Raw genomic sequence first — 26,179 nt, forward strand, 5'->3', positions numbered from 1 at the left:
GAGTGATAATTCCTGAGTGCAGAGCCAGGAGTAAGAACTGAACCCCTGCGCACTTCCAGCACTCCCAAACAAACAAACAAAGAAAAATAATAGAAGTTTTAAATAACTTCAGCTGGGCTAAAATAAAATATCAGCAGACCCCTGAATTCCACTTCATTAAAAATTCAATGGCTTAAATATATTTACAAATCTGGACGGCAAGGTAATTTCTTTTTTTTTCAGGTTATAAGGCAGTTTTATTTATGACTGTGCCTTGTCTTTTGGTGGCAACTTATCTGAAGGTTGGTGTTCTAAATAGTCACTTGAATTGTTTGAGAATATCTTTTAGAGCTTTGTTAAAGTGTTGGCAATGGGGATAGTTAATACTGAGAGAATTTACCTCTCAATGTTTCGCGGTTTAAATATTTCTTTTCTTTTTAATGGAAAATCACTCAGTGAAGTAGCAGAAAAGCGATTATTTATCTGAGTCATATTTTTATGGAACTGTCTATCACTTCTTTGCATTTTCAGAAGTGTTTTCTCTAAAAAGAATTTTCTATTAATATTTATAATTAGCTATCACACAAAGCAGATGCTAAATTTTATGCTCTAACTTTATAGATACAATTACATAAAGAAGATTGTATACTTTTTTGGGCATAATGTTCTGTCTGAGAGCTATAGAACAAAGAGCATTCTCCATTCAAATACACATTCTTTTTTGAGTAGAAGGCAACAGGAATATGATGATTAACCCTGATTATCTTAACGATTATCATCCAGAACACTTGTATTTCAGTAGCTACAGCAGGAGCTCAACTCTCTGTAATTTGACTGGCTTTTTTCTCTCTCTCTGACCCACATCTCAGTTCACCTCTTCACACCATTTATCTCTATTCTTACTTTGAAGTCACGTGGATTTTTCCTATTTTCAGAGCACGTAGAGATGCGGTGGGTCCTTTAGTTTATGCGACTGGGACTGGCTTCCAAAATGCACTTGGGTAGGAGTTAGTTCCCTGAGGTCAGTGGACAGGAGGAAATGGGACGCACGTTTCTAAATTATCTGTAGGTAAGCAGAATACATGCATGCCCGGATACATATATACATGCACGCATACACACATGCCTGCATGCACACAAAACCCCCTATGCACATACACACATGTTCTGTCATCGAATTCAGTCTTCCAGCCCGGTCTTTGTCAAGACAGGGAGACCGGGGCGCTGAGGAGTAACACTCGAAAGTAACCAAGATGGCTTGGAAAGTGGGTCCTGGTGAGTCGGGGATTCTCTCCCCGGGAGACTGCTTCTTAACAATCCAAGTAGGGGCTGGAGATGGGTCGACCAGCCTGCTGCGCCCCTCGGCGGCGGCCGCCCGCTTGCTCTCCCGCTAGAGGAACTGTTGGAAGTTCCCGTCTCCCCTCTTTGAGACGCGGTTGGAGCCGGGCTGGCAGCCGGGGCGGCGGAGCTGCGCCTGGGAACGGCCGGGGCACGCCCACCGCAGCCGGCCGCCTCCGGCTGCATCCCGGGATGCGGGGCTCGGCGCTCGGGCCCCGGCGGTGCAGCTGCCGCCCACGGCCCAGCCCGCAGGCCGGGGGCGCGGGCGCACGTGCGGGGAGAGGCCGGGAGCTGCGCGCGGTTGGCTGCGGGCGCGGGGGTGGGGCGGGGGCCGCCGGGCTCCTCCTCCCCGCGCCTTAACCTGCACCCGGGCGGGTGGCCGGCCCAGCCTCGCCGCCCCAGCGGCCGCCGCGGCGGCTTCTCGGCTCCCTGCCCGCACTTCGCAGCGGGGTCCCCCCCCCCTCGTCGCCCCCCCACTCTGAGGCTCGCGGGACCGACGGAGCGACGCCCGGAGCGAGGCCGGACTGCGGGCCAGGTAACGCGGGGCTAGGGGCGCACGCGGGGGGCTGCTGCCACCCCGTCCCCGGGGCACCCCGGGAACCCAGGGCCGTGGGCGCGCCTCTTGGGCCGGCGGTGGTCGCGGCTCCTCCCTAGGGGCGGGGGGGGGGGGCACGGATTTTCAATTGCGCCAGGGTCCGGGATGGGGGAGGGGAGCCGAACCCCGCTACCCGTCATCCCGGCCAATTTCACACGCCCCCTGCACCTCAACCCTGAATGCACCTTGCAGGGGAGGCGGGGGCTGCCACGGAGGGGATCTCGCCTCCGACTGCTGGGTCGTTGGCGAAGCAAGTTGTTGCACTTGTTTTTGAGGTGACATTTTGGTGGCTAGAGAGCTTCGTCCGGGGTGTGTATGCATGTGTGTGCGTGTGTGTGTGCGTGTGTGGTGGCGCGCGCGCAAAAAGAAACAGCCGGAGAAGCAGAGACACAAAGGGAGACGCGGAGACACCAAGATAGAGACAGAGACACACACGCACCAGGACCGGGGCCAAGGGGGAGGTCACCGGAGTGTCGTTCTGCGCCCGCCGGCGACTCCCGTGGCCAGCAGTGAGACCCGGTATGGAGCGAATTGAATGAGGGGGCTGGCACCGACCCCCGGAGCAGGGACCCCTCCATGGGGCCGGGAGCGAACAAATTGCACTTTCATTGACGGTCGCTGCAGCTGCGGGATGGGCGTTGGGAGGGCCGCGTGGAGATGAAGTCCCTGCATTGAGGCCGTGAGAAGGGGCTGCCCGGGGGCGCGGGGCCCCTCGCCCGGCACGCTGATGCTGTGCCCGCGGCTGCCAGGCGCGCTTCGCTCCCGGCCGCTTGTGCTGCGGAATTTTCTGAGATCCGGGCTGGTGAGGAGCAGAGCAAAGGGGTGTGAGGTTGCAAGAGGGCCTGGGCCGGGCGGCCGGTGAGAGGCTATTTCTTTGGGGACTCAGGCAGTACTGTCCACTCTTGACGCTGTGAGCCTAGGTCGAGTTGGTGGGATGGGGTGGGTGGAGATGGTGGCTCTCGACTGGCCCTGGCAGAACCCGGGAAGTTAGGAGATTGAAATGAAGTTATCGAATTGCAGCGGTGAAAGCCATCTCGGGAGAGCAGCCTTGGCTTTTGTAGTCTTCGCGAATCGCTTTGTCGAGCAGTGATGGGGCCACCTGAGTTGTCAAAGTCATACATTGGGATGAGGGCTATTTTGACCAAGGAAACCGATTTTAGACTGCTTGCAGCATCTTGCAAATGATTTTGGCCACAAAGTAAGCTAACTGCCCTTTGAAAGCTATTTATAGCACAATGTCCAACTTTCTATTGGCGTATGAAAATTTGCGTATGGAGCAGTAATCTTCCTCAAAGTTAAATAGAAATGACATGAAATTGAGAAATGGTACAAGTACCCTAATTTATCTAATGCTAAAAGGATAAAAATTTTCTTTACTTAAGATTAAAAAAAATAATAAAGCCTCCAAGAATAAAACATAAGTAACTTTAAGCATTTAGGTTATAAAAACTGCCCTTGGTTCTCAAAATTAATATTCTGGAAAGTCAGCTATCAGTGTCTTTGTTATTAATTTCCTTTAGGCTTATTAACTCAGTTACTGCCCTGAAATCACTGCTTTGGAATACTTTTAGTTGCAGATCAAAATTTTTGTGGCTTTGTTTTTCAGTGTACTAACTCAGTTATGATAAAATATTAACTATGTGCACATGAAAAGATCTGGATGCACTTGCAAATATAGAATATTCTCTAACATTTTTTCTGTCTCTCTTCCTAAGGATCATATGCTAAGTCCAGTTGGCCAAATAAAATATTTTTTTTTACCTTAGATTTACAGGCAGAATACTGACAGATTAAATTGTCCGATTCTTTAACAAACTATGAAGTAATTTTTTTCTCGATAAAACTTTTAAAATCACAAATGAGCAATTGTGCTTTTGGGGAATTAATAAATCCATAAATACTACACATGGGAAACTTTTTTTAGGTTTAGCATTTCTTTTTTGGATTTTGAGATCACACCTGGCAGTATCTAGGATTTTCTCCTGGTTCTTCCTTCAGGGAGTCACTCCTGGTGGGGAACTAGTGGGGTGCTGGGATTTGAACCCGTGTCACTCATGGGAAAACAAACACGCAATCCACAGTACTGTCTCTTCAGCCCCTGGTTTAGCATCTCTTAATTTCTTCTTCGACAAAAAATGTTCTTCTAGTAGTAAACCTTGATAAATGACATCAACAATTATTGAAAGCAAAAAGTTCTCAATATATTAAGTAGCTTAATATAGAAAAAATAGTCTAAAACTAAGCAATGTTCTATTCTCTAAATTCTTCTAAGTGTCCTTTTGATTCAAACTTGGAAAAAAAATTGCGTGTACTTAAACTCTATTAAAGATGTCTTTGTTCCATATAGCCATGTATATTGATTATTTTTTAATAAAAAATTAAAACTCGGAAGAGGGGAATTAAAGTTTTAACTACTCATTTAGAGATTAGATAGAATGGTAATGATTTTAGCCACAACTTAAAAAAAAGAACAAATTTTTTGTATAGCAACTTATTTATGAAAACAGATAATTCAGCATTCTGACATTGATTACATTTAAAAGTTCAAAATAGTAAATAATATGGTACTATTTTTATAATGAGGATTCATTATAGATTCAGATATCTTCAATCATTTCCATAGATAATGCCATCTCTCATCACAGCAACTTTGTAAAAGGATGTTTTCTTATAGGAAGCCTTCAATTGGAGACTTTATGAAGAATTCATCACTATAGAAACCACTCTTGCCTTTATTTCTTAATTAAAAAACAATGTAGTTGTAATGACAAAACATAGTTTTATTTTTTCTTGTTTGATAACTTTTCTCTTTTTGTTTGATAACTCCTCTACTAAACTCAGGAAGCCTAAAAGGACTCTTGAAAAATCTAAACACTTTTCTCCAATCCTCACCTCCCATACTTCAAGTCTATGTCTGTGGTGTGCTGTTCTCTTAGTACATTTTTATTTTAAAGTAGTGCAAACACCAGCAGCTTTTTCCTCGCTTTGTGAAAATATGTGTGCTGTCAAGACACTTACAAGTTCAAAAGCATCCCGTAGTGTGTGTTAGCTCATCTATTGCTGAGAGATTCTAAGAACTCATAATTCGGCTTTTGGGAAGAAAGTTGAATTACTTTAATGGTCTCCAGGTAACTTTCTTCTTTTTATTTTGAGGCCTTTTAAGGCTGATTCCCATTATTGCTTGGTAAAGGTGAAATATGGCCTATCAGGAATTACAGTAGTTGTTGTTCCTAGGAAGCTCTGAAATACTCTTATACAACAGAGAATATTTATTTATAAATATTTATTATTATTAAATAAATAAATATTTATTATTAAATAAATACAGAGAGTATTTATTTATTTTGTCTTGGGGTCATAGCCAGTGGTGCTCAGGGACTAGCCTGTCTGTGGTTTGGGGAGCATTTGATGTGCTGGGGATTGAATTAGGGTCAGCCGTGTACAAGTCAAGCACCTTGCTCCCTGTACTATCTCTCTGGCCCCAACAGAGGAGGATTTAATAATGATCTTTATTTATTCACTGTAGTTTATTATGCAGCCTGATTATTCTATGAGATGCCAAGTATTAGTTCCTTTTCCCCCCAATTCATGACTATTTGGCTTATGCAAATAAGAATTGTGTATATCATGTGCCACATAGATAAACTATATTTTGTCATTAATGTTGCATAATATGACATGTGCCTTTACTAAATAAAGCATTAACTGTTTATATAGACTTGCTCCATATAGAGCAAGTGTTGCTAGTTGTTCTGTAACCTTACAACTCACAAATCTGCAAAGCAAAATGTGGTTGAGAATAAGAAAAATGGGGTGTTGATAGAGAGGTTAAAAAGATATGCAATCTCTCTTTGAGGTCTTCTCTTCATCACTCTAATTGCACAAAAATTGGCAAGTACACAAAGTCTTGGTATTCCATAGAGACTCTTGATTCAGCAATTTTACATCCTTTAATGTAGTAAACTGTAAGAGCCAGAAAAGTAAAATAGGGTGATAAGTGGGAGGTATCTTCTTCCTTCATTAAGTTTTCTTTTTTCTTGTTGGAATTTCCTTTTTTTGTGTAGAAGTTACTGATTACTAGAAAATAACTGACATCTACTTTGGAGGACTTTGCACCCCCAGGTTCCTCTGAATGCATACACATAGATATTTGGCTCAGATTCCTGGGCCTTTTCTTGTTGACATGAGATCCAGGATAGCTGGGATGCTTTGCTCCATTTGGGTTTGTTGTACACCAGATATTAAGGCCGTTGCTTTACTGTGAAAATGCAAATTCTCATCAACATGTATTTTGACCTAAACTGAACTGCTTATTTTTTGTAGTCATTTATCATCATTTGCTTATCTGTGATCATTGACAATGCTTAGCTATTCCTTCTCTCAATGATTTTTGGGTCAGACTTGTAAGCCACAACACAAAAGGAAGTGTATTTTGGCAGTGTTTAAGCTATCCAACCTTGCCAGGTTTTCTTAGTATTTGAAATGATGGTGACCTTGTTTAGTCTTGGACAAGCAATTGGGAGAGGAGGGCCGGATTGGCACTTGCTTATCTCCCTAGTTTAGACATCTCCATCTATACCAGAAAGGCTGAGACATTAACTGGCTCCCTCAGGCGGCTTATGGGAAGGTCTCTCTCTCTCTCTCTCTCTCTCTCTCTCTCTCTCTCTCTCTCTCTCTCTCTCTTTCTCTCTCTCTTTCTCTCTCCTCTCTCTCTATCTGGGCATAGTTCCAGCTTGCTGCTTTACTCTATGACATGGTTTTGGCTAATTTGAAAACATCTGCTAGAGTAACTTCCCTTTTAATTCTGCTACTAGAGAACATTTATGAGTGTATGATAAGAGAACTCGCATTAACCCTCATTCTTACCTCATGATTATACCCTTTCCCTGGAGACCCTTTCTTTTTTGGTTTCAGTCTCAGTGGAAACTCAGTATGAAGTCTATTTCCGGACTACAAATTTCCCTGCTAGATATCACTGAGATGTCTTTACAAAACACACGCTCCAGTTTCAGAGGAAAATGGCATTTTGATCTTGTCTCAGACTTTGCAAACAACTGTTCTTTGATATGATTCATCTTACTACTCTAGCAAAAAGGCAAGGCACCGTCAGCTGCTTCAAAGTTCTCCCAGACGTGAATCCAAAAGAAAGTAATCTTTTATTCTTTCAAACGGGGATGCTCTTTCCGATTTAGAGCTGGGGAGGGCAGCTGGGGAAACTGGAAGCAGTGACACAATTTATTATGTGAAACCTTGCCTAAGCAGTTCAGATGAGACTCACTTAACTCTATAGCTTCTATGAATAGGATAAAAAATATCTCCCCACATTCAGAGTGATTTTTTTACACTATCTCATCTTCTCCAGATTTCAATTGAAAGTCATTTAGTCAGCAAAACTCTCTAGCTGAATGCAGTTTTAGTACTTTATACTTTTTTTTCACAGTGGTTTTACAGTAAATAATGATGTGTTGACTTTTGTAATGATCCAATCTGTCTCCCCACAGAACTGAGTTGTGTATTCTAGAAGATCAAAATCTGAATATAGGATGTTCACCAAATACAACTGGACCTTACAAAGGGTTTAATGAATACTGGCTGAGTGACTGAAGGAATGTGATGAGTTGAATGCTGATTTGTACTGCAACTATGTAAGGATCATTGAGGACAGTATTATATGACTTTTGCATGGACTCTCAAGCTTTCACAAACTTGGCATTCTTAAGTGCTAGATTTTCTCTCCTAATACCTGGCAAACAGCATAATTAACATATGATGGCAGTGATAAGTTTCTTACTGAAGGAACCTGCAGTTGTCTAGTGAATAAAGGGGAGTTCAAAATAAAATAAGGATTAAAGAAAAGCAAAACAGCATCATACTATTCCATATTCTTGCTAAAAATAAGCATATTAATAGTTAAACCAGCCTACTTTCCTGTATCTTAAATTTATTTTGGCTTTTAAGACTTGGTACCCCATAGAGTTGAAATTCTCCTTCTTGTGCCTCCTCTAAATTGGATACTTATTTATATCTCGGTTTTGTATTTCATTTTCCCTTTATGTGCAGTAAGAACATAAGCATAAAGCGATAACAGAGCCAAAGTCCTGTATAGGATTTGCCTCATGAGGGGATGCAAATGTTCACTGGGGATTGAGATTGAAGCACTGTATCAGATCATCGGGAAAAGAAATCAATACAGCAGGATGAGATTTGGATGGTAGAGAAGTTATTACAATGGATTATCTTACTTGAGGTTTATTTTTCTGTAAATACTTACAATCTGCATGGAATTGTTCTTTTTGAAAAGGATATAGAAATTTCAGGCCTATAGGTATATCTCTGAGATTTTTTCGTTCTTTTATTTCAATTAATTTTGTTTTTTGGCAAATGCTCAAGGGTTACTCCTGACTCTGCACTGAGGAATCACTCCTGGTGGTGCTTGGGGGATCATATTGGATACCTGGAATAAAACCTTCTCTCTAGCCTCTGTTGTTTTGCTTTAAAACTGGTTTTTGGCCAGCCATGTAATCTAGTCAATTTAGTGATTATTATAATCTTGAATGCTATGGTGAGATAATGGACCACAACTTTGTGAATTGGGACCTTGCTTTAACTGTTCGATCTGTTGTTCAGCCTACAAAAATGAGATTGTCTGCATGTGAACATATCCTCTATTTTTCAGAACTTGAGATTATAGCTCTTAAAACTTGCCTTCATTGATAATGTAAAATATTTCACTTTGATAAAAATCCTAAGGTATCTAGATAATAAACATCAAACATTCCTCATATATGTAGCCTTTTCAAGTTTGCTTTTTAAGCCAGAAAAATTTTCTCTTGTGTATGTGTTAGTATGGAGAACATCAAAGTACAAGTGCAGTTCAAATCTGTTGGAAATTTTTAATCTAAAGGATAAGAAAAACATACTGGAAATAATTGGTAAGAATGTGTTATAGCAGGAATACAGGGAAAACTTCTAAGGTAAGGCAAAACATTTTCTGAGACTTGCAGCTGAACCAACTTGGCATAGCATATTCCTGGTTCATGGATATGTTTCTCTTCCCTGCATCCTCTGGTGAGTTTTCATTAGACTTGGAGATGAGTTTGATTGAATAGGATAGAGATATTCTGTTGAGGGTTTTAATGGTTTTACAAAAATGTTACTAATTTTTTTACTAACTCATATAACCATACAACATTATATCTATGTCTAGTGTGTATTGTTGAAAATCAATACATTCCCTTGATCTTGATTGTTGCCCCAGCTTCCAGCCTTCTCCTTTTCCTCCTGGTTACTTCTAATTTGCCTTTTAGTTCAAGAGATTAATTTTGTTTTATTCAGTTCATTTGGTTGTTTTCTTTGTGGGTTACATTAGGGAACTTATCTGGTGTTGGTCTTTCTACACCTGATTTGCTTCACTTAGCATAATAAACTCTAGATCTGTTCATGATCAAGCAGATGACAAGATTTTATCTTACCTTATGACTTTATGCCACATCTTCTTTTGGGGGGTATTGGTTTGGGGGCCATACACAGTGATGCTCAGGGCTTATTCATGGTTCTGCACTCCGGGATCATTCCTGACTGTGCTCAGGGGTCCAGGTGTAATGCTGGATATCAAATCAAGTTGGTCTTATATCAGACAAGGACCCTACCCACTGTTCTATATCTTCAGTTCCATATATTACATCCTTATCCATTCATCACTCAGTGGAAACTTAGGTTATTTCCAGTTCTTGACTTTTGAAATAATGTTTCAATAAGCAAGAGGTCCATTTATCTCTCCACATGAATGTGTCATATTTTTTGAGTAAATACCTAGAAGTAGCGTAGAATTTACTTATTTGAAAAAATAGACAGAAGTGGCATGGATTTTGTAGAATTTTATACATTTCATAGAATTTTATCTTTAATTTTTTGAGATAGAAGCAGCTTTTCACAATGTCTGCACGGACATTATTTCCAACAGTGTATAAGGATTCCCTTCTCTCCATGTCTTCACTAACACTCATTTCCTATCTTTTGAATAATTGCCATTCTTAGAGGAATCCAAGCATATTTAGAATTATTTGGAGCTGGGAGGATTTGAATAGACAGTGGTATGAAAAAGTGGCCTCTTGGACAAACAAAAGTGAATCAATCTGCTTTTATATTGGCACAGAGAGAAGCAGTAGGAGCTGTGGCACTAACTGAGCAATACATTCTGAGAACAAAGTCTAGAGAAATGGGAATGAAAAAAATAGACTTGAAATATTTTGAATATTCAATATATTCAATAATATTTTCAAATATTATTGAAATATTTTCAATAATATTTGAACATTTTCTTCTTTTACCAAGTGCCACTGATAACTGTTCTTTCTCATTAAATATAATGTTGTGAAGTATTTCAGTTATACCATAAACATTAATGAGTATTACAGATATTTGTAAATCCTTCCCAGAATATATGTCATTGTACATCCTGTTGATACTGCCAGAGTATTGTCTTCAGACATCTTCCCCTTGTGGCTGGAGAGAGAGAGAGAGAGAGAGAGAGAGAGAGAGAGAGAGAGAGAGAGAGAGAGAGAGAGAGAGAGAGAACACAGCAGATAAGGATCTTGCCTTGCCTTTGGCCAACTACAGTGCAATCCCTGGAACCCCATATGGGACTCTGTTTACTGCCAGTAGTGATCCCTCAGTATAAAGGCCAGGAATGAGCTCTAAGTACTGTCACCTCCCATAAAACAAGCATGCCAAAAGCAAACAAACATATCTCCCTTTAACTGTAATCTGTTTTTTCATTTTGTTTTGGGACCACATCTAGCAGTGCTCAGGGGCTCTGCTAGGAATTACTACTGGCAATGCTAGGGGACCATATGGGATGCCAGGGATGAAATCCTAGTTAGCCATGTTCAAGGCCAGTACCATACCCACTGTACTGTCACTCCAGCTCCATCCACTGTAATCTATATATGCAACTTTGTGTCTATTACTCATCGCATTTCTTGACAGATTGCTTTTTATGCATTAAACCTACGTGATATTATTATTCTGATGTTTTAAAAATTATATATATGGTAACATGGTCTTTGCTTCTATTGATATGTGATGATGTGCATAGACAGTATCATTCATTTTTATTCTTCTATGATATTTTAGTGTATAATATATGAATATATTAATATTTCAACATTCATAGTATTTTCAAAATAGTTGCTGTGAACAGTCAGAAACACATTTTTTGTGCTAAATAAAGTGTGATACCTTAAGGTATCTTTTAGAAGTAGCATTTCAGGATGGTGGAATTTGTTTTTTTTCTTCTATTTATTTTTTATAGGGGGCCACACCAGTGGTGCTCGGTGGAGTCCAGGGTGACTCCATTGTTTGGGCCCTGTGTTGTTGGTATAGGCCTGACAATTGGGTGGATCACCCTATGGTTTTCTGGGTAGAATTCAGGGTGACTCCACTGTTTGGGCCCTGTGTTGTTGGTATAGGCCTGACAATTGAGTGGATCACCTTATGGTTTTCTGGGTACCATGTGGTACTGGGGATGAAATTTAGGCCATTGCAACTGCTAGATATGTTCTCTACCACTCAGCTGCCTTCCAAGTCATTACATTTTCTATTTATCAGTCTTGTGGATGTGAATAGATATTTTCTTGTAGTTTTATTATATTTTTCCTTGGCTGATTGTTAGAAATGTGTACCATTGTTTTCTTCTCTTATTTAGCACTTAGTTTTCTGTGGAATGCCTTTTTGTACATATTGTCTCCTTCTATTTGTTGTCAACTTTTCTACTGCTTTTAAAATTCAAAACCTCATAGATTTATGAGTTCTTTAGATATTCGCAATACCCAACTTTTGCATTTAATTGATCTTTCAGCTGGTGGATTTAGTGATGTCTTTGAGTGAAAAAATATTTTAAACTTTAAAGCCTAAAGTTTAAAATACTTTAAACTTTATATGCTGTTTTTATTCTCCTTATGGCACAGATCTTATTTAAAGGAAGTATATTTTTTCCTAATCCATAATAATAAAGATTTTACTCTTCCATATATCATGAATATATAGAAGTTTTATTCTCAGATTTACTTCTTTGTAATTTTCTTCTCATGGTCATTTTACATCTGAACAAAACCTGTAACTTGATCTCAATATCTTTTTCAGTAAGTTAGAGATGTAGTTGTACTGAATGAATTCTACTGCTGCCACTGCTCAATTTTAGGGTTTTATTATTTATAACACTCTGGCCTCCTGGGTCCCCTTCTTCCGATTAAACTTTGATACAGATTCACTTTTTCAAGAGGCTGTCAAAGTCTTTGTCCTTATGACCTTGAGGGACAAAATTCCTTCCATTTTCCTTCCTTACACCACCCCCCCATCCCCACTCCCAAATCTGTGTACATTTGGCTGTGGTACCCTCTGATGTGAGTGGGACAAATGCAGGAAGTCACAGCTGCCTCCAGTATTGCTTAGCTTCACTTCTTAATTAATCCCTTACATCAAACCTGTTTTCCACTATGACCGCCCCTGCTTGTCAGGACTGTGCTATTCTGGCAGTTCTTTCTTCTTTTGTTTCTTTTCCTGTATTTAAATTCTATTGACTTGACAGTTGCTAACAGCAGATTTTCCTAGGAGTAGGACAAGGGGAGCCAGGGATATTCTTTTCTTTCAGTTTCCTTCTAGAAAGTTTGACTGTTTTACTGCAATAAGCATAGATTTCTTTGAAAATAATAGGTTAAACATTTTATATCCTTCAAAATCCAGCCAGATTTCACTGTGCACTGGAGTCTGCCATTTTCTCTCACCAGGGTGAATTTTCACTGAATTCCAGCAGCTTCCATCTGGACCATTTACTTTATGATATTTATTTTATATAAATATTCCTAGATTTTTAGCTTCTTTAAGTGATGTTTGGTTATATGCTTCCCCACCCCTTCAGTGACTCTATTTTGTGTATTTGATTTTTGAAACTATTTTGAACATATCCCATCAGCAGCTACGAAATATTACAAATGATTTGCCTTTTATATAAATGATAAAATTTGAGGTGTTAAGGGTGATTTTGTTAGACAGTATAAACAGATTTGTGATGGTAGCACAAATCTGGGCTCTAGTCAGTAGCTTCCTTCCCCCGATCCCCACCCACCAATCTGATTCTATTTTACTGAGTCATCTAACTAGCTAGATAACTTTGGACAAGATAATTAAATGTTCTGAGTCCAGTTCTCTCATCCAAAAATGAGGATAATTAAATGGACATATCAGAGTTTTTTTTTTCTTTTTTTTACAGGATTAAATGAGTCAACCTATCTAAGTATCTAATTCAATGGTGGGCCATTAGTAAATGTTATTAACAGTAGATATTATATCTGTACTCAAAAAAAATCTGCCAACTATCTTTTTTTGCTTTGTTTTTGGTCACACTTTGAGGAGCTCAAGGCTTAGTCTTTTTATGTCTTTATCTAAAAACAGCAATTTTTATTATTATATATTATATTTATCAAGTTTTATAATGAGCTTAGTCTTTTTTAATTAATTTTATTGAATCACCATGATACAGTCATAAGCTTTCATGTTTGGGTTACAATCACACAGTGATCAAACACCCATCCCTCCACCAGTGCACATTCCCCACCACCAATATCCCCGGTATAACCCCCCTTTCCCACCCTCCCTCTGCCTCCATGGCAGATATGATTCCCCATAATCTCTCTACTTTTGGGCATTATGATTTGCAATACAGACCCTGATAGTTATCGTGTTTGCTCCTTTATCTACTTTCTGCACACATCTCCCATCCCGACCCATTCCTCCAGCCATCTTTTTCTTTAGTGATCCCTTCTCTATTCCAGCTGCCAGGGCTTAGTCTTGACAGCCCTCAGGGGAGCACTTGGGATGCTGAGGATTGAACTCAGGTTGGCTGTGTGCAAAGCAAGAGCCCTGCCCACTGTACTGTCTCTCTGGCCCCTGCCATTTATTTATTTATTTATTTATTTATTATCAAACTAGAATCGCATAAATAATTTAAAAGTTGCTTATTTAGTCATGAAATATTTTTCTCTTCTATTAAAGTTCCAGGCTCTTGTTTTATGTTCCTTTATTTTCTGATAATATTGATAATATTGATTCATTGAACAAATTCACTAGTAGTCACCTGGTCTTTGGCATCATGCAGGATACAACTTTATTGCCTCAATATCTGTATGCTCTGTCTACAGGGAAAGACTCTGTAGCCCTCAATGCCTAATCCTATTTGACATAACCCTTGTACTATGATGAAATTTTAAACAAATCAAAGCCATGTCTTTCTCTCTGATGAAGGCTTCACTGTGAAGCAGTACAATGCATATAATGCTATATTCAAAATGTGATTTTAATTTCTCTGCTCAGAACGCATATTGGTTAAGGCAAGATGAATTGAATAAAGTTATCAAGAGGCTAACTAGATAGAGGTAATTAGTCATTTGATCCTAGCAGAGGAAGCTAGAGCATTGGTAAACAAAACATGCACACTTTCTGACTGCTTCTACTCTTTGCTCTATGGACCTTGTTTTACAATCCTTGTTATAACTTTTATAGAGATTGTTAAATTATTGGGCTGGAGCACTAGCACAGTGGTAGGGCGTTTGCCTTGCATGCAGCTGGCATGGCCGAGCTGGGTTCGATTCCTCCACCCCTCTCAGGGAGCCTAGCAAGCTATCGAGAGCATCTCACCCGTATGGCAAAGCCTGGCAATATAACACAGTAGCAACAAGTCTCACAATAGAGACATTACTGGGCCCTCTCGAGCAAATCGATGAACAATAAGGAGGACAGTGCTATGGTGAAATTATCAATATGTACATGAATCAAGTTTTAATATACTGTATGATGGTGTCCATTGCACCATTTCTTTCTTTGAAGTCTCAGGCATGGTTTGGCAGTTCAAGAAGTCTGTAGCATATGGGAAAATATTTCTAAACATGGCACATGCAGTTAGTAAAGGACTCAGCAGAGGGAAATCTTTACCAGCAAGGACAAAAATTGTACCTGTTAATTTGGTTGGAATATTCAGTGAGTTTTTCATTAAAGGGAATATCTGGGCAGTTGCATCTAGATTGTTTGGGCTTAAAAATATTTTTTAATCTTTTAAATCTAGATCATGGTTAATGGAGAGAAAATATGAGGCTTAAAGTACTTGCCTTGCTTGGGATCAACACCATTTTAATCTCTGGCCCGGCATATGATCCCTTGAGCATCGCTAGGAGTAATCCCTAAACACAGAGAGAGGAGGAAACTGATCATAGCTGGTGTAGCCCAAACATTCTCTCCCCACTCTGCAAACAGATATTTCCATTTACTTGAATGTTTGAATGAAAAGTCTGCCCTAAAGACTATTCTGCAGTGAGAATCAGTTTATATATCAGATGTCTGTAAGTTAAAAATTAAAATTAAAAATGCATTCATTTATACTTGGGTCATTTGGCCATTTAAAAAATTCATTTTAGATCCTAAAGATGCTCATGATTGAATAAATGAGAGGAATCACAAATTCATTCTTCCATTTATTCAACTAACAATGATTTATTGTATGACTCGTACATGCCAGGTGCTATTCTCTTGCTTTGTATTCAGTACCATGCAAGAAAAAGGAAAAACAAAACAAAACAAAACAAAAAAACAAAAGGCATTCTCTTGTGGAGTTTACATTTTGGTGGGAGGAAACAGAAAACAAATAATAACCACAGCACCTGAAATGTTGAAAAGGAATAACAGCTATTAAAAAAAAAACATGATGAGAGGGATTATTAGAGCACTGTTCTACAGATTTTGTTCTCGAAAGAAAGAGCTTTAAACAAATTAAAACTTTCTCTTGAGTGTTTTAGGTTTAAGATCTGACAAGATTCTGGGATTACACTCATTTTTCTGCCATTCTTTATCTTTCCTGCTTTAACAGCAATATTCCGTAGATATAGAATCCACCATATTCCTACTTTGTAGCTGATTCTGGATTTTTTTCATCTTTCAACTGGAACAGAGGGCTTGTATTTACAGCATATCTTGGTAATAATAATAATGCTAATCCCAATAGTAATTACATATTTTAATTGCTAATCACTTAACTGTAGGCCGGTGCAGAAAGAATATCATGCTTTATAGAATAAGTTCCTAGACTACAGATGTACATGGGTGAAGCTGATACTTCAACCAATGTCTGTTCTGAGTGGTACACTAGCCTGGTATTTGATTGACCCTAAAATGTTGAAAGAAATGGAGATAAAATAAGCATATAATGTATGTATTCAATAACATATAGCTCTGAAAAAATGTATGTCTGCTTGCCATTAAGATGTATCTTCTTGTTTTGAACTTCTTTCATTTCATACCAGTCTTAAAAGGTAGTTACTTAGAAATTCTTAAAGTGTCATTTTCCTTATTTTTCTTTAATTCTTTTCTCTTGTTTCTTAATATCTCATATTGGGGAAATACAAAAAAAATGAAATATTTCTTCTGAAATAGCACCATAGTTTTAGGGTGAAGATACTTTATTGTATAGTGCTGATTGTAATAAAGAATCTTCGTGAATCTATTTTAGATAATACCATGACTTTTACTAATACCTCCTTTAATAAACTCTTTTAAAATATAGAATATTTTGATAGTAGAAGGAACCATGTACAGAAATAGTTTGTGTTTGGCTTGCCCTCTGCTTTCCACTTGCCTCTTACTACTTATCAGAGAAATTTTGTGTGACAGAGGTGAGTCTCTGTGGAACCTGCTGGGGGTGACCATCTGCTTGCTCTGGGAAAATTAGCCCCTTCTTTCCAAGAAGGATCTGTCAGCTGCAAGAGAAACTTCAGCTGCCTGTTTCCCATTGAGTAATTTATTTGAGAGGATAAATGAGCACATTCTTTTAAAATAAAGAACAAACATGGATAAGGCCTGCAATAAAGGCACAATTTAGAGGACACAATCATACGAGTATAGCACACCCTTTGCAAGGTCCAACTACAGACTTCAGTGGCACAGGTTTTGAGTGAAACCGTTAAATCATTCTATCAGATATCGCTGCTGAAATTCTCATTTCATTGCCTTTGAAATGAGAATGTTTGGCAATTCAGACTTATGGATTAAAAACTTAACTCTAAATATTTAAATAGACATAGATAAATCAACATACCTTTAAAGAGTGAGAAAAGTCAACTGACCTATAAAATGTCAGCATGCATATTAGTTTCTTTAATTTGAGATGACAGGTAGGTCACAGGTAGGCCAGGACTTATTCCTGGTTGTGCTCTTGGATCAATCTTAGTGGTGGCAGGAGACCATAGATCCTGTTGGAGATCAAAATAAGGTCAGCTGCAAGGCAAGTACTTTAATCCCTACAGTGTCCAGATCACCATTGACTTTCATTTTTAAAGAGAAATAGCAAGTTGATTAAGCCTTTCTGCCTCTGATAGATGTTGGTTTAGCATGTTTGATTCATGTGTACTAGCAAAAGCATAAAAGAAGATGGAAACCTATCAAACTGAATGAACTATCTATAAGTGTCCTTTTATTAAGTTCATGTTGTCATTGTAGTTTCAGATGCATTTTTACCAGTGAAATGTCTTTGTTTCCCCCACATATTGTTATTCTTATAGTTCTAGTGTTTTCATTTTGTTTGAAATCCCTTAGATTCTCTTCCCAAATAAAACTGATTTTTTTTTTGCATTTAGACATAAACTTAGTGAAAATTCTCAACAAAAACTTGTAAAAGTATTATAGTTATGGTTATGAACTTGTTTATTAAAGATAGGAAAAACTTGGGTTAAAAACTTGCCAAATTTTTAAAAATGTATTTTATTCTATTTTTTGTTATATTATTTTTCTTTTGGGTTCTCACCTGGTGTTCTCATGACTTATTCCTGTACTATCTATATTCCTTATTTGTGCTCAGGGATCATTCCTAATAGTAATCGGGGTCCCGTATGCAATGCTAAGTATTGAACCCGAGTTGGCTGCATGAAAGGCAGATACCCTACTCACTGTACTGTCTCTCTGGCCCTTTACCACTTTTTAGTATTCAGTATCTTAAATTGAAATAAACGTCCAATTTATTTTTTATTAGATATAAACTAATTTCTGTAGGCATTCAATTATTAACAATTCTATAATTAAATGGGGGTAATTCACATCACATAGTCATTAACCAATATCTTATAAAGTACTTTGCTGGAAATTTTCTTCTTCTCTACTCCCAATACTTTTCACATTACTGGTCTTTTTTCTTTTAAGTGTTACTTTCAACTACCATTTGTAAAGCAGATCAACCTGTTATTCTTTCTTTCCCCCCAGAATTCTGCTTAGCTAAGAGTCTCTTAATAAACATTTGTTAAATATTGGTTCTTAGTCAATATTTGATTTACCATATAAAAAGATACTGATGAAAAAAACAAATTCATAGGAACATAATTTGTTAATCAGCTATTGTTAATCAACGTCTTATTCAGTAATTCTGAAAACTGAAAAGGAGATGAAACTGTTAGCCCCGATTCAACTATTTTACTTGTCTAGTTGTGGGGGACCTGCACTAGTCCTTATTTCTAACATTGCCCTAGAATTCCTTGTCAGTGTTTCAGTCAGTTGATATTCTTAATAAAATGAACCAGTCCATCTGTTCTAGAGTATTGTCATTCTGCAGCAACTTTATTGGATTTTTCTCTTGGCTGCTTTATCTTTATTTTGGAAAAATTGTTTTTCTTCTAAGTCCTGGAAGCGTGATGTCCTTCTTCCACTGTTAGAGTTTTATTCTATGTTTTATAAAGATAAATGGAACCTGTTATTATGGTTTTTAAATTACAGTTCATGTTATATAAATACTTTATTGGCATAAATAGAGCGCTGAACAAGATCTGTCAGTAAAGTGTGTTGGTTCAGCTAGATTCATGAAGAATTTAAACCCATATGTTCAAAGAGATAAGTCAGCTTCCCTTTAGAATGATAGCTCACTGAATGAAAAAAAAAAGATTTAGTTTGCTAATTTGTCAACATTTAGCTTTACATCTAAATGTGTCAATAATTCTCAACCTTCTGTAGACATTAGAATCATCCAGGGAATTTAAAAATATCAAACTAAGGCTTCATTACAAGTTCTGCAATCTCCATCTCTAAGGTAGTTTCAGTTCAGAACTTTTTAAAAGCATTATCTGGTGGTTGTAGGGGACTTTTAGAGATAAGAATCGATGATAACTAGTAGAATTGATTCTCTAAGTGTGGTCCTTTGGAGGACCACAGAATCATATCAACTAAGAACTTGTTTAGAAATGCAAATGGTTGAGCCCTATTGAGAATTACTGAGTCTAAAGCTCTTAAGGTGGGATCTAGAAATCATCAGTTTAGCAAGTCTTTCAGCTGTTACTCTATGTGATGACCAAGTTTCAAAGACTTTAGACTTTAGCTTCCTTTCTCCAGTCAGGTACTTATATTTTTATGGATTTGCTGCAAGTCACAGACAATTATACTTATGAACTGACTTATTTCATAAAAGAAAAAACATTAAAGATAAGCATTTGAAACAACATATTCATTAATTCCTCTCAAACCCGAAATGTAAATTTATGAGGTATCCTTAAAATGAGTGAAATTCTGGCCCAGATCCAGTTTTAATTCCTTAACTTTAATTCCTAATATGGTCATGTTTGTTTGATTTCCAGATCATTTACCTGGGAATTTTCCAAACTTGCTTAGTTCTAAAAATCTTTCTCTAGGTTTCTGAGTTTCCTCTGATTACCCAAGTCATCTTGCATATTTTAAATTTATTTGCTGATCACCTAGCCACTTTCCTTTAGCCCACTGAGTCTTACTTAAATCACAAAATCACAAATCACAACCATCCTGTTTTTCGTCGGTTGCCTCGAGCAGGCCCCAGTAACGTCTCCTTCGTTCTAGCCCTGAGATTGTTTTAAAAAGTGCCATATTCAAGGCTCTTTCAGAGTTAGGAGAATGGGCCCCTTCATTGTTACTAGTATTTGGAATATTGGGTATACCACGGGGAGTTTGCCAGACTCTGCCGTGTGGGTAGGTTACATTTGATAGCCTGCCAGTTTGTCCAAAGTAGGAATGAGATGATAAGATGTTGCGCGGCCGCAAATGCCGCAAATGTGGCCGCGCGCTTCCAGGAGCTGGGTTTTATAGTCTCTGAGTTTTGGCCGTTGATGGGATTACACGGCGCCAGGGGGCCAGTTGGTGGGTGTGACCCCCGCCTACTGAAATTTGGAGGATCTGGGTGGAGGATGCTCAGCCCCGATCCGAGCAGGCTTGGAGATCTCAGCCCCAGGATCCGTGTGCCTTTTTTCCTCTGCCTCTTACTTAAATCATTGAGTTAAAATGATAAAATTTAAAAGTGCTTTTGAAACCAAGTGTGCATCTATTTGGTTTTGGGTCCTTCTCTCCTAGCTATGCATATAATCAAATGTTCCTGAACTTTATTGGTTCCCTCATATACATTTGACCTGCTATGCCCTCATTTTTTGGGTGCAATTTAATAATTTCATGTTTGTGGAGAGGGAAGTGAAAGAAGGAATAAAGAAATTGGGCAGCTTTCAGTTCTCCAAAATTACATTTTGTGGAGTGATTTTATTACTGTGATTAAAGAGTTATGGTTTTGTAGAACATCTGGTGGCAGTTGTATTCAAATATAATAAAACTCTTTCCAAAGTTAAATAGATTCAACTAAATCATGGTGATTTTTACACCAGTGTCCTCCCTCCACAGTGAGCAGATTGAGAGATGAATAACAGCCACTGTCTCTAGTTACCATCATACCATCCATTTCAGTCTCTTCTCTCTGACACCTTGTTCATTAGTTACTAAGGATTGAAGAACTTATATCTTTTGACCTGTGTTCATTCTCTTATTTTTCTGTAACACACTTGCATTATCTAGATTTTTTATGCTAATTTTCTTTTATGATTTTATTTTTCATCTTATGTGCATGTTTCTCCTAGTCACTCAATCCCAAAATGTGAACCTGTGAGGCACTCTTAAAATGATTGAATTATTGGCCAGCTTCCAGTTTTAATTCCTTATATATACATGCCAAACTTTACCAACCCTTTTTTAAAAATAACTTTCTACTAGTAGTACTGAAATCCCCAATTCACTTTATATAATTTCACCGTCTTCTCCTCTGTGACTTCAGGAATCTCTGTATACTTGATTCTGTGATCCCTTTCACTCTCTTTCCAACTCTTATGAAATTACATAAATTATTTAAAATGTTTTTATTTTGAGCCAGAGCAGTAGTGCATTAGGTCGGGCATTTACTTTGTATCTACCCTACCCTGATTCTATTCCCAGCATCCCACATGGTCCCTTGAGTCCACAAGGAGTGATCCCTTAGGGCAGGGCCAGGAGTAATCTTGGAGTACTGCTAAGTGTGACCCCTATACCAAAAAAATTAGTATTTATGTAAATTTTGAAATGAAATCATCTGGAGTGAAACCTACCATGACCTATAAGATGAAGTTCCAGTTTAATAGTATTGCTTTTAAGGTCTCTGATGACCTACTTGAGTCAAATTTTCCATTCTCTTGTTTGTCATTCTCCAAGCTCTTAAACTGTGAGGTTAGGTTACTTATTTTGGCTTGCTACTCTTTTCTGAGGAATGCTTGTAGAGCTATAAACTTTCTTCTTAACACAGCTTTTGCTGTGTCCCATATGTTTTGGTAACTCGTGTCCTTATTTTCATTCATTTCCAGGAATCTTTTGATTTCCTCTTTGATTTCCTTTCTAAGCCACTCGTTGTCCAACAGTGAGCTGTTTAATCCAGGTGTTTGATTTAGTTTTCAGTTTGTGTGTGTGATTTACTTTTAATTTCAGCTAATTGTGGTCTGAGAAGATTGAATTGAATTTTGAAAGAATGTTTCATGGCCAGATTCCAGATTATAGGTTAATAAAGGGAAGGAAAGGCTAAACATGTTTTGATAGTAGTGAGTAATTTGTGGCAGCTAGAACATAGTGTGACAAGATATATATCATAGAGAAACTTTCATATATAAATGGAATTGTTTGATTTTATTTCTTATGCAACAAAGAATCCTCAAAATTTTTAGCATAATTATCCTGGGAATAATTGTACCTTACTAAAGTTGATGGACAAGTAATGGACAAGTCAGATGCTCTAAGGTCCTATTGGTGAGATTATGGAATAAAATATCAAAGTTATGGAGTATTTTTATTCTCCACATTGAAATGATCACATTAGTTGCTTATTTGGTTGCCATTTGGATTCTAATCTCTGTGAGGGTTGTTACTTTTATAGGGGCTAAAGTAACACCTGCCATAATATTATATATTAGACTGACAAATGAATTAGGTCATTCATTGTATGTGTCCATTTGCCTTTGAGCTTTTCAAAATCAATATACTCCTAATGGAAGTGATTTTGATAACTGAATTCTAGAAGATGTTTAACACTTTTGATTAATAGCTGAATATGAGGTAAAAGTAGTTCCCAAGAGTAAACTTACATTATGTAGAATTATATCATACTGGAAAAGAACTTGGCCCCAAGGAGCTTTAGTCCTTTTCTTATTCCTTATTGTAGATAAATAATGGTGTCATAGAGAAATTAAATGTCTTAACTATAGCTATTTAACTAGTAAACATTGAAACCTAGACTGAGAGTATACACTCCAATATAATTTTGATTGTACAATGCTACAAGGTACTTTGATTTTAAAGTCAAATATTAGCTTGAAGTATATGAGAAAAAAATCTCCATCTGGTTTTGCTCAACTCCCAGAGGGAAAAGCCAGATAATGTGGCTGCTGACAAATTTAAATCCTAGGGTGGCAAAACTCAGGAAGAAAAAGGAAATTAACACTTTGATATAGTAAAAAAGGCACATAAAAAAAGGCACACGAAGAAACTTTTTCACTTGGTTAGCTTTTTGTAGGGAAGCTTGTTTTTGAGAATTGAATTAAGGTAGACTGGAATTTTTCTAAAGTATCCCTTGCATGATCAAATATAAATTCAAGGTCACATACCTATGTTTATCAGAACTAGAAACCAGAATTCTTAATTTAATAGAAGTAAGATTGTTTTTCAGGTAGAAAATACAAATTTTCAGAAAATGTGTTTATGTTTAATGTGATGCTTTTCAAAATATTATAAATTTTTGATGTTCTTTAAAGGTGAAATCATAATGATTCAGTAAATAGCATAACAAGCCATTTATCTTCAGATAGGAGATCTTTATTATAAGTCATGAAATGCTCAGTTTGCTTTTAGCTTTCCGAAATAAACCCCTTTCATCCATAATAAACTACGCTCTGGGATTAAACTATAATTTTCTCACGGTTCTTTACTCTTTTACCATTATTTGAATTGTGCCTCAGTGTTAATTTTTTTCTTTTCTATTTTTTTGCTTAAATTAGCTTGTGAACTTTATCAAAATATCAGCAAAGTATTTGTAGTCTTCTGAAGCTTTCTTTTAAAATTTATATCATATACTTTGAAGGGGCTACAGTGATAGCACAGCAGGTAGGGCATTTGCCTTGCATGCGGCTGACCCGGGTTTGATTCCTCCTTGGTTTGATTCCTCCATTCCTCTCAGAGAGCTCTGCAAGCTACCAAGAGTATCCCGTCCACACGACAGAGCCTGGCAAGCTCCCTGTTGTGTATTCGATATGCCAAAAAACAGTAATAACAAGTCTCACAATGGAGACGTTACTGGTGCCTGCTCGAGCAAATGGATGAACAACAGGAGGACAATGCTACAGTGCTACATACTTTGAAGATTCGTTCTTAGTGATATACACCATTAATGTATTTTCAGAATTGTACTAATAACAATTTATAACTATTAAACAATTTGTCTTCTGTTTCTCTCATATTTCTAATTTGGTTAGTCAGATAGTAGTTTCTGTAGTAGTTTTTGTTTTCTTTTATCATCTAGGCTGCCACCTGTATTCATAGAAATGAGTTTGTACTGTATAATATCTGAGCTTTTCAGAGATAATACCCAGCTCATTTCCAAAATGGTTCTGCCAATTTTGGTAAGTGGTTGTATCAATTTGAAGTGATGATAAGGGTCTCCAGTGTTCTAAATTCTTGTTAAGACTGAGATTCACCAGTCTTCTTAATTTTTGTGGTTGATATTCATTGATATTAGTGTTCAATTGTTTTTTTTTTTTGTTATTTTGAGTCACACTGGGTGGTTCTTAGGGCTTTCTGCTCACTCTGCAATCAGGGATCACTCCTGGTGGGGTTCTGGGGACCATATGAGGTGTCAGGAATTGAAACTGGGTCGATCACATGCAAGGCAAGGGATAACCTACAGTACTGTCTCTCCAGTCCCTCAAAAGTTGTGATTTTGAATTTACTGTTTTCTTACAAGAAATAAATGTTCAATATTACTAAAGGATTAAAAAATGATTTTTTATATATCAGAAAATATTATAAATAAAACCAAGATACATTTACAAAAAATATAATGTTTTGTTATGGAAGAAATATCTTCACACATTCAGAGTGTTATCTCTTGATATATTTTCAGCAATAACACCTTTATGTTTGTTAATATTTAATGATAATCTTGAATTAATTAAATGAAGTTTAATTTATTTATACTTATCATTTTGTCCTGCTGTTTTAACTGATCTTGAAAGAGAATAGAGTTAAATGGAATACATATATATACATATCTATGCACATATATATCTATATATATATCTGACTCGTAATATCATTTGTTGATTTACATGATGGAGATGCACACGTTAATAGAAGTAATGATAACACTGTAACTCAGGGTTGTTTTGAGATTTTTACTACTAAAAAGTTTCTGAGGGGACATGCAGATAGTTCAGTGGTCAGGAGCACATGCCTTACATCCAAGTTTACTTCTCAGCACCACATGGCTCCCTGAGCACCTATAGGCCCATGGGGATATGCCTGGTAACCCACAGCACTGCTGGGCCTGAGCAGCACCAACTTGCCAGCCGGGTGAGTCTTCAGCTGTCTGGTGGGGTTGGTCAAGTACTGTCAGAAGAGACCTTGACACTCTAAACACGATTTGAGAGGTCCTCCCACCCCCATCTTGGGTACTTAACTGAAAGGGTCCTAGATATGACATGTAAATGACTATAATGAGTAACACTGACTTGATTGTCTCATGCTATGGAACATTTATCTGACTTGGTGAAATCTAATTCAGTATCATCAACTTCTTGTTTTAATGTGGTGGTAATACTTTAGGACCTCTAGCACTCACTTCACCATTAAACAAGTCAAATTAGAGCAGCTTGGCTGTAACATATGATAAAAATAGACGAATAAGTTCAGAGCATTTTTATTAAAGATCCTCAACTTCCCCAAAGTTAGACATCTTTTGTGATCACTGATTTACATATGCAGGTTTGGCAGAAAAGATGATCTTCATATTATGAAGCTCTTTGGTAATGAGACCTAGTCACTGACACCACAGGGTCACTTTGCTCATTATAGGTGTAATGCAGACCTTGAGACAGTCATATGTCAACATTCAGAAGAATGGAGTTGTCAGACCAAATTTATTTTGGATATTAGCGTTTCCACTTTTGTAACTGCTTAAATGCACAGTTCAGGGTCCTGAGGATAGTTCAGTGGCAAAGTCTACCTTGAAAATGTGACCCAGCAAACAAAATAACAATAAAAAAGCCAAAAAATGACAAAAAGTTTTTTTTTTTATGATAAGGGAATTTGCAGTTCAAACTCGTGAATATCCCAGAGTATCTCAAAGCAATGGAGGACACTTATAGATTTTCATGGCTGAAGTTGGATTGAATAGACCAACATACCCTTGATTACCATCTACCCCGCTTACTTTTTAGTTATCTTCTACCCTTTGCTCAAAACATGGGCCATCAACTCAATTTCAAGCTGAGAATTGCCAGAAGCCAAGGTCACCTATAAATGTTCCCCAATGATGGGGGTTGGAGTAGTAGCACAGAGGGTAGGGTGCTTGCCTCACTTTGTAGCTGACCTGTGTTCTATCCCTGCCATCCTCTATGGTCCTGCAAACCCTCTTAGGAGTGATCCCTGAGTACAGAGCCAGGAATAAGTCCTGAGCATTGTTAGATGTGACTCAATTGACAGTGTAGCACTGTAGCACTGTTGTCCCGTTGTTCATTGATTTGCTCGAGTGGGCAACAATATCATCTCCATTGTGAGACTTGTTGTTACTGTGTTTGGCATATTGAATATGTCACGAGTAGCCAGGCTTTTGTGCATCAAGATACTCTCAGTAGCTTGCCGGGCTCTCAGAGAGGGGTGGAGGAATAG

At 37.9% G+C, this 26,179-nt stretch overlaps 1 long non-coding RNA gene across 2 annotated transcripts in view; it reads left to right on the forward strand.

Annotated features, from left to right (window-relative positions):
- Window positions 1–1,786: 1,786 nt before the first annotated feature.
- Window positions 1,787–26,179, forward strand: part of LOC130045427 (uncharacterized) — a 327,462-nt gene continuing 303,069 nt past the window's right edge. The window contains exon 1 of one of the 2 annotated variants that reach the window (XR_008795538.1): window positions 1,787–1,852. This is a non-coding gene — a long non-coding RNA (uncharacterized LOC130045427). Of the gene's footprint in view, window positions 1,853–2,199; window positions 2,432–26,179 lie in introns of those variants that run through there. The other variant, XR_008795539.1, reaches the window with a different exon arrangement.

This window comes from Sorex fumeus, unplaced genomic scaffold (assembly GCF_029834395.1).
Source record: "Sorex fumeus unplaced genomic scaffold, SorFum_2.1 ptg000128l, whole genome shotgun sequence".
NCBI lineage: Eukaryota > Metazoa > Chordata > Mammalia > Eulipotyphla > Soricidae > Sorex > Sorex fumeus.